Source organism: Nansenia antarctica (assembly GCF_963989245.1).
Source record: "Nansenia antarctica genome assembly, chromosome: 15".
Classification (NCBI taxonomy): domain Eukaryota; kingdom Metazoa; phylum Chordata; class Actinopteri; order Argentiniformes; family Microstomatidae; genus Nansenia; species Nansenia antarctica.
Window position 1 is genome coordinate 30,962,703 of NC_137685.1, and position 13,288 is coordinate 30,975,990.

Sequence of the window (13,288 nt, forward strand, 5' to 3'; positions counted from 1 at the left end):
CCCTCCTATATATAGTCCTGAATCTACATATGAATGTGTGGGTCTTGGTCTTGTTGGAGTTTCTCACAGTCTGTAGCCAATGGGTGAGCTTGGAGAGAACAATGAGGAATGTGGAGCTGCCACATGCTCTTACTGCTGGGGGACAATGACCAAGTCTCAGGGGAGCAGGTGCAGGGGTGGGGGGTGATGGGGAGAGACCCACAGAGCGCTGTGTGGATCTGGGAAAGTGGTGACCTTGTAAAGAGATCTGCTGCCTGATGTTGGGATCAATGACACTGACAGAGCACACGCTCATCATCACAGCATACACGTGTGACACTGACACAGATTATATGAAAATGTACAGTGTAATTTAATCCCCAGATAATATTCTGCATCTATAGTGGAACCTCCTTTTATGATTAATTTAGTATTATGTCACCTTTTATACCTTCATGGTGCGTTTGACCACTGACAATGATGAATAACTCTCTAATGCTCCCCATGTATTCATGATTTATAGTCATACTTAGTTTCACATTAGATTTTTTTTTTAAATGTATTGATCATAAGACAATGTAATCATCTTCACCATATCTGTCAAAAATAATAGGTGGGTGGAAAAATGTGATGATAGTTTTCCGTACGGTTCGATAATACATGGACATTCAGAGGTTGGTCAATATCAATTGCCAGGGGTCTCTGAATTCGCTGGGGCATGTCTGGACATGCAGTGACGTAACATACAGATGCAGCAGATGAAGCAGATGTGGTCTCTGTCTCCTGGCTGGTAGTGTGAGTAGAGAGCTGATCGGAGTTTCCCACACAGAGTCCTGTGTGCTGTGATCAATGCACCTCAAAAGCCCCTAAGGACCCTGAATAGACCATTAGTGACGGCTCCTTGCTCTATGACCATCTGGAGGGAAAGATCAGCAAGTGGTTTAGTTGGTTTTCCCTCTCTTTTTTTGCACCTCCAATTCTGAATCATGAATCATGAAAGACTACGGAAGGATAAATACACATTTACACTCACAAGACACATTTGTATACGTATGTTTTTAAATAATTTAATTGCATCTAAAATGCAATGTTTAACGTAAAACATTTTGACAGTCTGGGCTCTGAAAATTGCCTCTAGAAAACTCTCACTATAAAAAAAAGTGGTAAAGAGAGAAAATCTCTCCCAATCACATGGGTAAACCGTACTCTGTTTATTTAATAGTGATTGTATCCCCTTCCCTTGAAGTGTGCCCATTCCTAATTGAGACAGTCAGGCGCTGGTGGGATTGAAGATGCTAATGGCACTGAACTGTGACTCTGCTCTCCAGAGCTTTCCCACACTTTCCCCATTGAGAGAGCCTCCACTAAACAATAGAAGTGTGCCTTTTGATATGCTAATGCTAATCCATCGCTACACAAGCAGTTCCCAACAAGCCCGTGAGGGGTAAAGATCATTACTTAAATATTTCTGTTTAGAAACAAGTATAGACTCACTACTAGAGTGAATTAATTCAGCCTGTAAGTGTGTTTTTTAATTATGTTATTTTTAAACACAAAATAGTGTTGAGGGTAAGATTTTCCTATTGCAAATGGAGGACAACAATTATCTTTAAAATACATACTGTAGTATTTGCTGATTGCTGACAGTGTCCAGTTTACAGGTGTATCAATGATCATTATATGATGCAAATCATGTAGACTGAGACATGTACTGTACTGTACTGTACTGTACATCACATGATATTCAATAGTAGTTGTTGATTATTGAAACCTCACTTCTAGATAGTAAGTTTTATTCTAGACAAGTTGCACATCTGGTCACAGAATTAATGTATGAGGCTCGGAGTGTTTTAGATAATCAGAGATTTGACGTAAACCTACAAGTAATGTTATAGAAGGAAGAGGGAGTGGGAAAATAACATGAAGTTAGAAATGAAAATATGCATTAACTTGGTTTTAAAATATAGCTGTAACTATAACATATCACTTTGTGGAACCAATTTTTTCCTTATATTTTGGGTTTTCTTTGCCAGTTTATGCCAGATAAAAGTCTTATTTTACAGACCCAGATCCCCCCCCCCCTCTTCTGAAGGATCAGGGTAGAGGTCTGCTTCTATTGTCCCAAAGGGGGTCTGTGAGTGAGCTTTCCCTGGTTTCCCACACTCTGCCCATTCACTGCTGTCAAAGGAGGAACAACAGAAGTGTGTCTTATTACACATCACATTAGCTGTGGAGGTGACGTCATTGTTGAGGAGGGACACAGAAGCCCTAAACTGTTAGATGACATTCAGCAGTTTCTGACCAACATCTGGAGTCACATCATTTCTAACTGATTTTAGACGTTTAGGTGATTTGATAAGTTTAAAGGATTTTATACATTTAAACAAATGTAACTGTATAATTGTATTATGAACAGCCATACTAAAAATACATTTATTTTTGATGTATCACTGATGCCTGCTGGCAAATCAAATTTCAACTGTATGATTAATAATCTCTCTGTATTTAGTTTTGCATATTCTGGGGGGCAAATAAAGAACTCTACATCATCACTTGTTGAAATACATTGTATTTCTGAATCAAACAGGTGTGATATGTGTTTTTCTTCTTCTTCTTGCAGATTTTGAGTCCATTACTCAGTGGTGCTGTAGGCCACTATACTGTAAAAGAAGCCTTCTCTATCCATTCAGCCATTCCTTTGCATTCATTAACTAATTAACACTAACATTAACACTTTAAATGAATGTGCAATAACACTATGTGCAATATGACAACCCTAGGGTACATAAGGTTGCAGAGAAATAGGAAATGTTAGAATAGGTATAGCATAGCATAGAGTACAGCACAGTGTTTTATCTGTACAGTATAGTATAGTGGATAGTGTACATAGCCTTTATTTATGTAAACCAGCTCCTTTCCCTTCTTGTTTTTTTTAGTTTTTTTTCTTTCCTAGCACCAGGGGAGCCCCCCCTCCCAAATGTCGTTGTTTGGTACCTGTACTATATCAATGACAATAAAGACCATTCATTCATTCATTCATAATAATCAAATATGATTTAGGTGGAAGTGATGTGAATAGTGAAGACAAGAATAAGGTAAAACACGGAGGAAGGTAATTTCATTTGATTGTTTTTGTATTTATTCAAATTGACTCAATGAGTCATACGTTTTCGCACCTTGATTCAAGGCAGATGATGAGGTATCACAACCACAACTTGGACATTTATGTCAAATACAGTGTATAACTCTCTCTCTGAGTATAGGATATACTGTAACAACTGTCTTTTTTAAAGACACACAGAATCATCTGTCTAAAATAAACAAGAGTTTCACATTGAGAGAAAACTGTTCTCTCCCTTCTGCAAAGTGCATGATGTTTTCACAGAAAAATCATGAAGCTGATTGCATTTTGATCTTAAAACAGATCAGAACCAGTTAAAAGGTCATCACAGAGTGATGATAACAGGTATAATACCTAGTGTGGGTAGATCCTCATGGATAAACAGCGATTTTAGAACAAACATTGATCAATATTTAAAGCATAACTCATACAAGCTTCACAGAAGATGCACAATATGATATCAACATGACCATATCACTACGAAAATGTAGTGTTAACAAATTAAGCATGTCATCAAATTGATCTTAAAACAGATCAGTTATGGAGAATCTTAGAAAGATTTAAGAAGGTATAATACCCATTATGGGCAAATGTTCTCAAAGAAGATAATTCAAGCTGTTGATATTACTACTCATTAGTAAACAAAACATGGAATCACGTTTTGTCCACATGGAACAATTTCTGTCTTGATGATTTTCTTAGAAAATGAATGTCCACTTATTCATTAAGTGTCAATGTCACATTGAATTTAAAAAAAAACTTCTGTACATACAGAAAAACTCTTTCTTCACCTTTGAATATTACTATCCATGACGTTAATACTTGTAGACCAATATGGTCAAGTCTATTTTGTCTGAATGGAGTTCCAGTCTGTAGGACTCTACCAGGGCCTCCAGAGGGCTCTGTTGACTGGACTCTTCTCTTTACTGATGCTGTGCTGGGCTGGGGAGCTCAGCGGAGGCTCCCTCCTGTTCTTCACCTCATCTTTGGACAGGGAGTGCACCATCTCTCTCAGGCAGCAAACTGTCATCTCCAGGATGTCGGCTTTCTCCAGCTTGGAGTCAGACTGCTGGTTGAGGATCTCTGGACCCAGGAGGGACTTGAGCTGCTCAATGCTGCTGTTGATACGATCTCTGCGTAACTTTTCCACCACTGGCTTTCTTAGCTGCAAAAAAAGGAAAAAAGGAGTAATTAATAACTTATTCCATATTCTTGAGTGGGCTAAGAATAAAGCAAATGAATAATCATATCAGTTGTCACAGATTTGAACCTTCAATGTACCTTGTGGGACAGAGTCAGGTGCTCCTTAGGGTAGGTCATTGCTGAAGTGATTGTAGGTGCCATGGCTGGATCTCTGTGCTGTGGAGGTCTCTGTGTCGAGAGAATCTGATTTCCACTGCCTTCATCCCTCCTATATATAGTCCTGAATCTACATATGAATGTGTGGGTCTTGGTCTTGTTGGAGTTTCTCACAGTCTGTAGCCAATGGGTGAGCTTGGAGAGAACAATGGTCATGTCTCAGGGGAGCAGGTGCAGGGGTGGGGGGTGATGGGGAGAGACCCACAGAGCGCTGTGTGGATCTGGGAAAGTGGTGACCCTGTAAAGAGAGCAGATCCGCTGCCTGATGTCGGGATAAATGACGCTGACAAAGCACACGCTCATCATCACAGCATACACGTGTGACACAAATCATCTGCATTAATCAAATCAAATCACATCAACGTTCATTTATCAAAGGGACAGGATACAGTACAATTAAATGTTTTCTATTATTAATATTAAAACATGTTTTTATTGAAAGACAGGATGGAAAACATGCAATGGACAGTAAAACAATATGTTCCTTTCTTTTTTGAAACAAAAACCACTTCCTGTCCCACCCCCCATCCTATCCCTCCCACCCCCACTTAGAGCAATATGAAAAAGAGCTATGAATTTAAAGTCACCAGCAAATTGGGTAATAGAAACTTTGACAGTCTTCAAAATGTACAGAGACTTTCAATATACTGAAGGCTACATTGAATTAGAACAAATCTTCACATCTTGTGTTCCAGTGTACGGGGAGCCTCTCTAGGCATAATCTTTGACACAGGTAGCTGTCCATTTATCTAACAAGGGTTGCCATACTTTCAGAAAGATACCCTCTCTGTTAATGAATGGATTAGTCTCTCCATGAGAAGCACATTCCCCAGACACCTAAGCCACTGCTGAAATAAAGGGCTGGCCTCCGACTTCCACTGTAGTAAAATAAGGCGTTTGGCTAACAGTGTGCAGAGGGAAATTGCCTGCCCCTCATATTTATTGATTGAAGGGTTAACAACAACTGATCCAAAGATAGCAAGCAATGGATCTGGTGCAACAGTTTTATTAAAAGCCTTTGATATATAGTCAAATATAAGAATCCAAAAGGAGTTTAACTTTGGGCAGGACCAGGACTGATGGGTAAGAGTTCCAGTCTCTTGTACATTTATCACATAAAGGAGAGGTGTTGGGGTGTATGGTGAAGCCTGGACTTCCAATAATGGAGTCTGTGGACAGTGGAGGACTCAGGCTGTTTGAAGGGCAGGGGGGGCGAAAAGAAAAAAAGGGCACCTACTGCACAACATGGGACCCCATCAGTGCACATCGTCAAGTTTAGACCATTGGAAGGGCAGCCAATAGGGCACATCCTCTAATTTTGCCACTCAAAAGGGCACTTTAGTGCGACGTTTTTCAACTGTGGGGGCACATGGTCAAGTTTAGACCATTGGAGGGGCACCAATAGGGTACGTCCTCTCACTCAAAAGGGCATTTTTGCCACTCAAAAGGGCACTTAAGCGAGACGTTTTTCAACCGTGGGGTTACCAGGAGGGGCGGTCGCCCCCCTGCCCCCCCCCCCCCTGAGTCCACCAGTGTCTGTGGACTATCTTGAATTATATCGAGTGTCGCCTCCCATACTTCTTCAGAGATTTCAGTATTGAGTTCTTATTGCCAATCATTTATCAGTTTGTCATTGGACACCAGTACCCGGGCCTGGAAGATATCATAGAAAAAAGAGGCTGAACCCTTAACGCCAGGTTCATGGCGAAGGTTGCTGTTGAGTGTGTTGTGCTTGGGCATACATTCATAATGTGGTATATGAGTCCTAATAAAATCCATAATCTGGAGATAAAAACCATAGCTTTCCCTCGACATACAAGTCTTTTATCGTGACAATTAGAAAAGACTGGGTCAACTAAGGCAGGCAGGAAGGCATGCTTGTGGCATATTGGGCTGTCTATGTAGACCTTAGGCAGGTTGAGGAAAGATTGAATTTGTTGCCATATTTTAGTTTAGTATAAACTAAGTATATAATTGGATTGTTTATATAGGTTGGTGTCTTTGTTTTAATTAGATTAAGTGCCCACATGTGGCCAGTTCAATCTGAAGCCGTGAAGATCTGTCTTCATGGTTGTGGTCAGTCGGCAGACAACTGCGCCAAAAGGTTAGTGTATTCAAATTGGCTTATACTTACATAGATGTTTCTTGGATAAAAGTCCTGCTTCTCACCCACAAATGCATCAACGGACACGCACCTCCCTATCTACAAGAACTCATCACTCCACAAACCTCCACCCGCACCCTCAGGTCTTCAAACAGCTTGCTCCTCCAGGTCCCCAATACCAGGCTCCACACCTTGGGGGACCGAGCCTTCTGCTCGGCTGCGCCGCGCCTGTGGAACAGCCTTCCTAGCCAGCCTTCCTAGCCAATTATTATTATGGCATTGATATGACCGACCATAGAGATGGGCAATGTATTCCAAAAGTCAATATTCTGTTTCAGCTGTTGCATCTTACAATCCCAGTTAATTTTCATAAGCTTTCCAGGCTCTCATCTAGCAATAATGCAATAAGGGTGTGGTGCGTAAAAAATGTAGGTCCACTTTGTCTGATAAGTCTGATAAGGGCATCAACTCACTCTTCTCCCAATTTACCCTGTAACCTGAAAAGCTATGTATGGATTAAGCGTAATAGTGATGGGATGTTTTGGGGTGCGACAGAAATAATGTTATATGATACAATTAAATCAGTTTTTAACTCTCAACAGTGCAGTAAAATACAAGGATTGAAAATATAAGGGTAATAATACAGAACATACAATCAATAGTTTTAAGAGTGAGACTTAATGATACATAATTCCATTTGGATTACTATTTGGATTTTGCTTCAAAGTAGAGGATCACCAGATGCATTTCGGCACAATTTCAGAATATTATTATTATATATATAATTTTTTTCATATTAGAATTGTTTTGTTTAATCTTGAATCATGCATGTTTTGCTGTCCAAGTCCAGTTCAATAGGGTTAGGGTTAGGGTTAGGTTAAATTAAGTCAAGTCAAACGTTATTGATCATATGCACAGACTCAGAAAATACACTACATGATATAATGTACAATGAAATGCTTACTGCATAATGTAGCTAGCGAACTGAAGTGGGGAAAAAAACATCAGATCAGATATATAAACTGGTTATTTTGATAAACTGGCCACAATAAAGACCATTCATTCATTCATTCATTACTTTGCAAGCTTTCCTCAACAGTGCAAACATCAGGACACAATAATACAATAGGCAAATAAGTGTGAATAAGAATCAGAATCACAATCAGAATCAGAAGACGTTATTGCCATGACATGTAAACATGTTAGGAATTGGTTTGGGACAGTGGAGTACAGTTAACAGCATGACAGGTGCAAGACATGTGCAAGGTGTAAATAGTGTAAATTGACATTAATTCTGGAGGAGAACACTACAATACTGATCCATTGTGTACTTTATCAAGATATTGGAGAGGATTCCTCAACAACTTTCAAGTCCTTCAAGTCCAGATGAAGCAGATGTGGTCTCGGTCTCCTGGCTGGTAGCCCGTGTGAGTAGAGAGCTGATCTGAGTTTCCCACACTGAGTCCTGTGTGCTGTGATCAATGCACCTCAAAAGCCCCTCGGGACCTTGAATGGACCATTAGTGACGGCTACTGGCTCTGTGGTGCGCTATCAACCGAGCTGACCATCTGGAGGGACGGATTCATGTGAGGCGTGATTTTCTCTCTCTTCTTAGTACCTCCAATTCTATCACCTTTTCCACCTCTATCACTATTATAAGCAGTTACATTTTCACGAAACTACACTACAATGTTTTATCGATTGACTATGGAGACACTGACATAGTTTGCACTTTCGTTTATGCTAAGGGCAGCCTATGAGATGGAATTGTGGCTGTGTTCGGAATAGCATACTAGCGTACTATTCATACTATATATGACATAGATTTGAGTATGTAGTGTGTTCTCACTGCATAGTATGAGAAAATGTGAGTATTCAAGAAATTTAGTATGCATACTAGATTCGCCAATGTATGCGAGTATGCGGCGTGAGGATACTATTCATACTCAACTCCCCCAAAATGCATTGCGCGTCTCTTCAATCTCGTCAAACTGCCACTTGAAATGCATAAAATCTAGTTTATTTGTGTCTTACACACACACACACACACACACACACACACACACACACACACACACACACACACACACACACACACACACACACACACACACACACACACACACACACACACACACACACACACACACACACACACACACACACACACACACACACACACACACACACACACACACGTTCATGAATGGTCCCTGTATTGTAGCTTCAGAAGGAACACGTTGGTTGTTATTGTGCTTACTTTAGCAAGCCGCACTATAAGTTATTGCTCATAATATAATTATTTTAATCCTGTTCTTTTACCAACCGCTAAGACAACAATATAGTAAGCTAGTTACTTTAGCTAGCTGAAGAAATTGGACCCTAAATCATTTGACAATTTAGCTATTAAGTTCCGACGTTTCTGTCGAATAGTATCTAGGTATCTACGGTAACTATGATAATGTAGCTAGCGAACTGAAGTGGGGGAAAAAACATCAGATCAGATATATAAACTGGTTATTTTGATAAACTGGCCACTTTCTCTCCTGAAAACATATTACAACTTAATAAAATGACATGTTCACACTTGTAGAGCCAGAATTACAACAGCTTTTAGCCCATGGAGGTCTAAAAAAATGTAGGTTTGAAATCCCTGCTGCTGGCCAATGCGAAAGGCATTCTGGGATACTGAGATGCATACTTATTATGAATTTAGGAGGCAGTGGGTAGTATATACTCATTGAGTATGTAGTATGTTAGTATGCCATTTTGAACACAGCCTTAGACTCTAAGGGAGGGGATGGGAGTGTTTGCTTAGTGAGGTTTAAATACATAACAATAGGACAAGAAGGATTTCATCGTAAAATATTTATTCAGTCTTTGAATTAAACATTTAAGGCAAGTTGGTATACATGTGACACCATTAATCATTCAGAAAAATCTAAACAAAATACTTTGATAAACACAATTATAACATTTACCCTTTAAATAAAGGATATGCAGGGTTCAAACAGTACATTGACTCTTGCCCTAAAAAAGTGGGCTGAACCAATGTCAATATCTTTAAACATGTCGAGAGTGCAGCACTGACCCCTTGTGTGAGTGGCCAGCACTCTGTCATTAAACCTCTGAGGACAGGGGGACAGGGGACAGGGACAGGGGTGTCCAGTCAGAGTAACCTGCTCTGGTTTTTCAGGCAGCGTGTTGACATTAACATACATTGTGCCTCATGTGACTTTCTCAGAGAAAGATTAAAGCAGTATAACTGCTTATAACAATGCATGATATGCATTCTCAGGTTCAAGACTTAACATTTCAATAATATTAACAATTATACACAAGTTGGCTGCATTTGAAAGATCTTGAAGGACCTTTTCACATAATAAAAAAAAATCCCTCAGTCAAGTTTCAATCCAGTGTCTTCAGTGTGACAGAAGAGAAAGCACTGTGGCCAGAGTCTGTTTCAGCAGGTCCTGTAACCTGTAACCTCCGACCTCCAACCTTTGAGTCTCAGCATCATTTCCAGGTCATTATTGGAGACACAGTGGTGCCAGGTCCTCCTCAGAAGCGGGGAACAGACGCAGGATGTCCCTGGAACATTTAGAGTAGCCGTTGTGTGACAGCAAGGCCTTTCTCAGTGTGAAAAAGGACACAGCCTTCTCCAAGAGGTCTGCCGTAGGGATCCCGGTGTGGAGATGTTCTCCTATCACAGTCTTCAGCTTCTCCACACCACTGAAGCACTTCCTCTCCAACATGTTGAGTTTACACCTGAGAGGAAAACCAAGACACGTCGTTAACATCTCGTCTCAGTTCAATAATCACTTTATTTTGTTGTTGTCGTTTGTGGTCTGAGCAGCTGCAACGGCTGAATCCCCCTCAGGGATCAATAAAGTACTTATCTAGATCTATCAATCTTTCACAGACTTGACTGTCTATCACTGCCACAGTTACTGTATGTACTGTACAGGTCTGGAGTATTTCACTACAATGTAACATGAGCTTACCTAAACTGCTGCTCCTTGATGCTGTCCTGAAGAGCAAGATCCAAGTAGGCTGACATTTTCTGATTTTGGTCTTGAGTTTGTGTTGATCGCTCCTCCTGTGCTGCTGAAGGTCTTGGAGTGTGTTCAGAGTATCGTTTCTGGTGTGTCAACACTCTATTTATTCATTCCCTCATGCGCTGTCTCACGCTCTGTAGCCAATCAGAGGGCTCCTAGCTTGGGACAATAGTCTGGGGGAATATATTAGCCATCTCCTCACCAGACAGGTGGGATGTTGTTCTTTAGGCCATATGCCAACGAGGTCGGGCCAAGTCAGTCCCTGGGAACGTGTCTGCCCTTGTGTGGAAGAATCACGTTCCCATCGTCAAGTTGAGACAGACAGTGAATTTGCTCTGACTCATCTGCTAGAATGAAAAGTATCTAGTATCCTTCATAGCTTCTATGGCATTTATCACATAAATAATAAAGAACTAACATAAATAAATAACATATGCTCCTAAACAATATGATATTATATAACGTTGAATGATCTGTTAGACATCTGTAGACAGCCAACTATTATAGCAACTGCATAAAGAAAATATGTAAATGACAAATATCATGTTGTCATTTAACAGTCTAATATGTTTAGTCATGCTTTGATTTAGCTAACATTATTTACAATACCCCAACAATTGTCAATGATATACATGACATTTACACTTATTCAGATTTTATTTTATTTTGTCAGAAAGCAATGAGATTTTTGATAATGATTTTTACCAGTAGAAAATAAACTTTTAAGAAATTAGGATATTTCATTTAGTTTGTTCTTTCCCCAAGTATCTCTCCCTGAAGTGAGTTATTATCACTGGCCCAGATGGTTAGCCTGTGGGTGCTAACGTTACACTGGCCCATAAACCAGCCACTATCCCTGCATGGGAACAGTCTGAAAGGCTGTGTGGGAGCAGACACACTTCTATTGTGTGAGGGGCTGAGCAGGCTGCATACAGAAGTGTGGGAAGCCGTGTGTCCCTGTGGCTCCCAGCTCCAGAGAGAGGAGGAGGGGGGAGAGGGGGCGTGTGACTGGGGCACGCTCAGCGAGGGAGCCAGGCAGCTGTGGGAGCTCAGAGGAGAGAAGTGTGCTGCTGCTGCTGGGGGTCTGGGTAACATGAAACTTTAGACAGACAGACAGACAGACGTACAGGCAGGCAGGCAGGGAGGCAGACGGACAGGCAGGCAGGCAGGCAGGCAGACAGACGGACGAACAGAGAGACAGGCAGGCAGACAGTCAGATAGACAGACGGACAGAGGGACAGGCATACGGACAGAGGCACAGACATGCAGGCAGGCAGATAGACGGACAGACAGACAAGAGATCAGTATGATGTATCAGAGATGCCTCAGAGCTGCAAAGACTCCTAAGACAGTATCTCCATCTCATAGGAATCAAGTCTTACTAGCACTATGCTATATTGCCTGATTTTGATCAATGTCACTTCAACTTTTATGGAAACACAACTACTGTCACACGTGTATGCTGTGGTGATGATGAGCGTGTGCTTTGTCAGCGTCATTTATCCCGACATCAGGCAGCAGATCTGCTCTCTTTACAGGGTCACCTCTTTCCCAGATCCACACAGCGCTCTGTGGGTCTCTCCCCATCACCCCCCACCCCTGCACCTGCTCCCCTGAGACATGACCATTGTTCTCTCCAAGCTCACCCACCCTGTGAGAAACTCCAACAAGACCAAGACCCACACATTCATATGTAGATTCAGGACTATATATAGGAGGGATGAAGGCAGTGGAAATCAGATTCTCTCGACACAGAGACCTCCACAGCACAGAGATCCAGCCATGGCACCTACAATCACTTCAGCAATGACCTACCCTAAGGAGCACCTGACTCTGTCCCACAAGGTACATTGAAATTACAATTATTCACTATGTAACTATCTGTACTTAGTAACTAATACCTATTGAAATGACAGTTGATATATGCCAGAATAAGTTATTAATGACTCCTCTTTTCTTTTTGCAGCTAAGAAAGCCAGTGGTGGAAAAGTTACGCAGAGATCGTATCAACAGCAGCATTGAGCAGCTCAAGTCCCTCCTGGGTCCAGAGATCCTCAACCAGCAGTCTGACTCCAAGCTGGAGAAAGCCGACATCCTGGAGATGACAGTTTGCTACCTGAGACGACAGCAGCAGTACAAGCCAGTGAGCTCCTCCTCCTGTTCAGCAGCAGCTGCCAATCATGGTTTCTCCAGGTGTGTCCAAGAGATGGTGCACTTCCTGTCCAAGGATGAGGTGAAGACACAGACCCAGAGAAGACTGCTGAGCCACGTCCAGAGCCTGCAGCCATCCTCTGATAAGAACAGGAGGGAGAGTGACCTGTCTCTGCTGAGCTCCCCAGCCCAGCCCAGCATCAGTAAAGATAAGAGTCCAGTCAGCAGCGCCCTCTGGAGGCCTTGGTAGAGTCCTACAGACTGGAGATCCACTCTCAGACAAATACATTGACCATGTTGGTCTAATACAGTCAGAGATTGTAATGAGAATAGGAAGACATCTTCCTCCACTTCTGTTTATGCAGGAGTGTTTGAAAGAACTGCAACTTTTTCTATGAAAATTATTGCATTTATCAACACTACATTTTTGTAGTGGATATCATAGAATAGGAATTACAACCTCTATCTTGGCTAATAATATTTTTGTTTATCATGTGTTTACATGGTTAAAGATCA

The 13,288-nt window shown here is 41.3% G+C and overlaps 2 pseudogenes across 2 annotated transcripts; one reads left to right on the forward strand and one right to left on the reverse strand.

Moving 5' to 3' along the window:
* Positions 1 to 3,980: 3,980 nt before the first annotated feature.
* LOC308170787 (transcription factor HES-5-like) lies at positions 3,981 to 4,506 on the reverse strand (annotated as a pseudogene). Its single transcript has 2 exons — positions 4,382 to 4,506; positions 3,981 to 4,265 (listed from the first exon to the last, which is right to left on the reverse strand). The product of its transcript is annotated as a transcription factor HES-5-like (transcript).
* A 7,835-nt stretch (positions 4,507 to 12,341) lies between these two features.
* LOC308170809 (transcription factor HES-5-like) lies at positions 12,342 to 13,022 on the forward strand (annotated as a pseudogene). The gene is made up of 2 exons: positions 12,342 to 12,466; positions 12,588 to 13,022. The product of its transcript is annotated as a transcription factor HES-5-like (transcript).
* Positions 13,023 to 13,288: the final 266 nt, after the last annotated feature.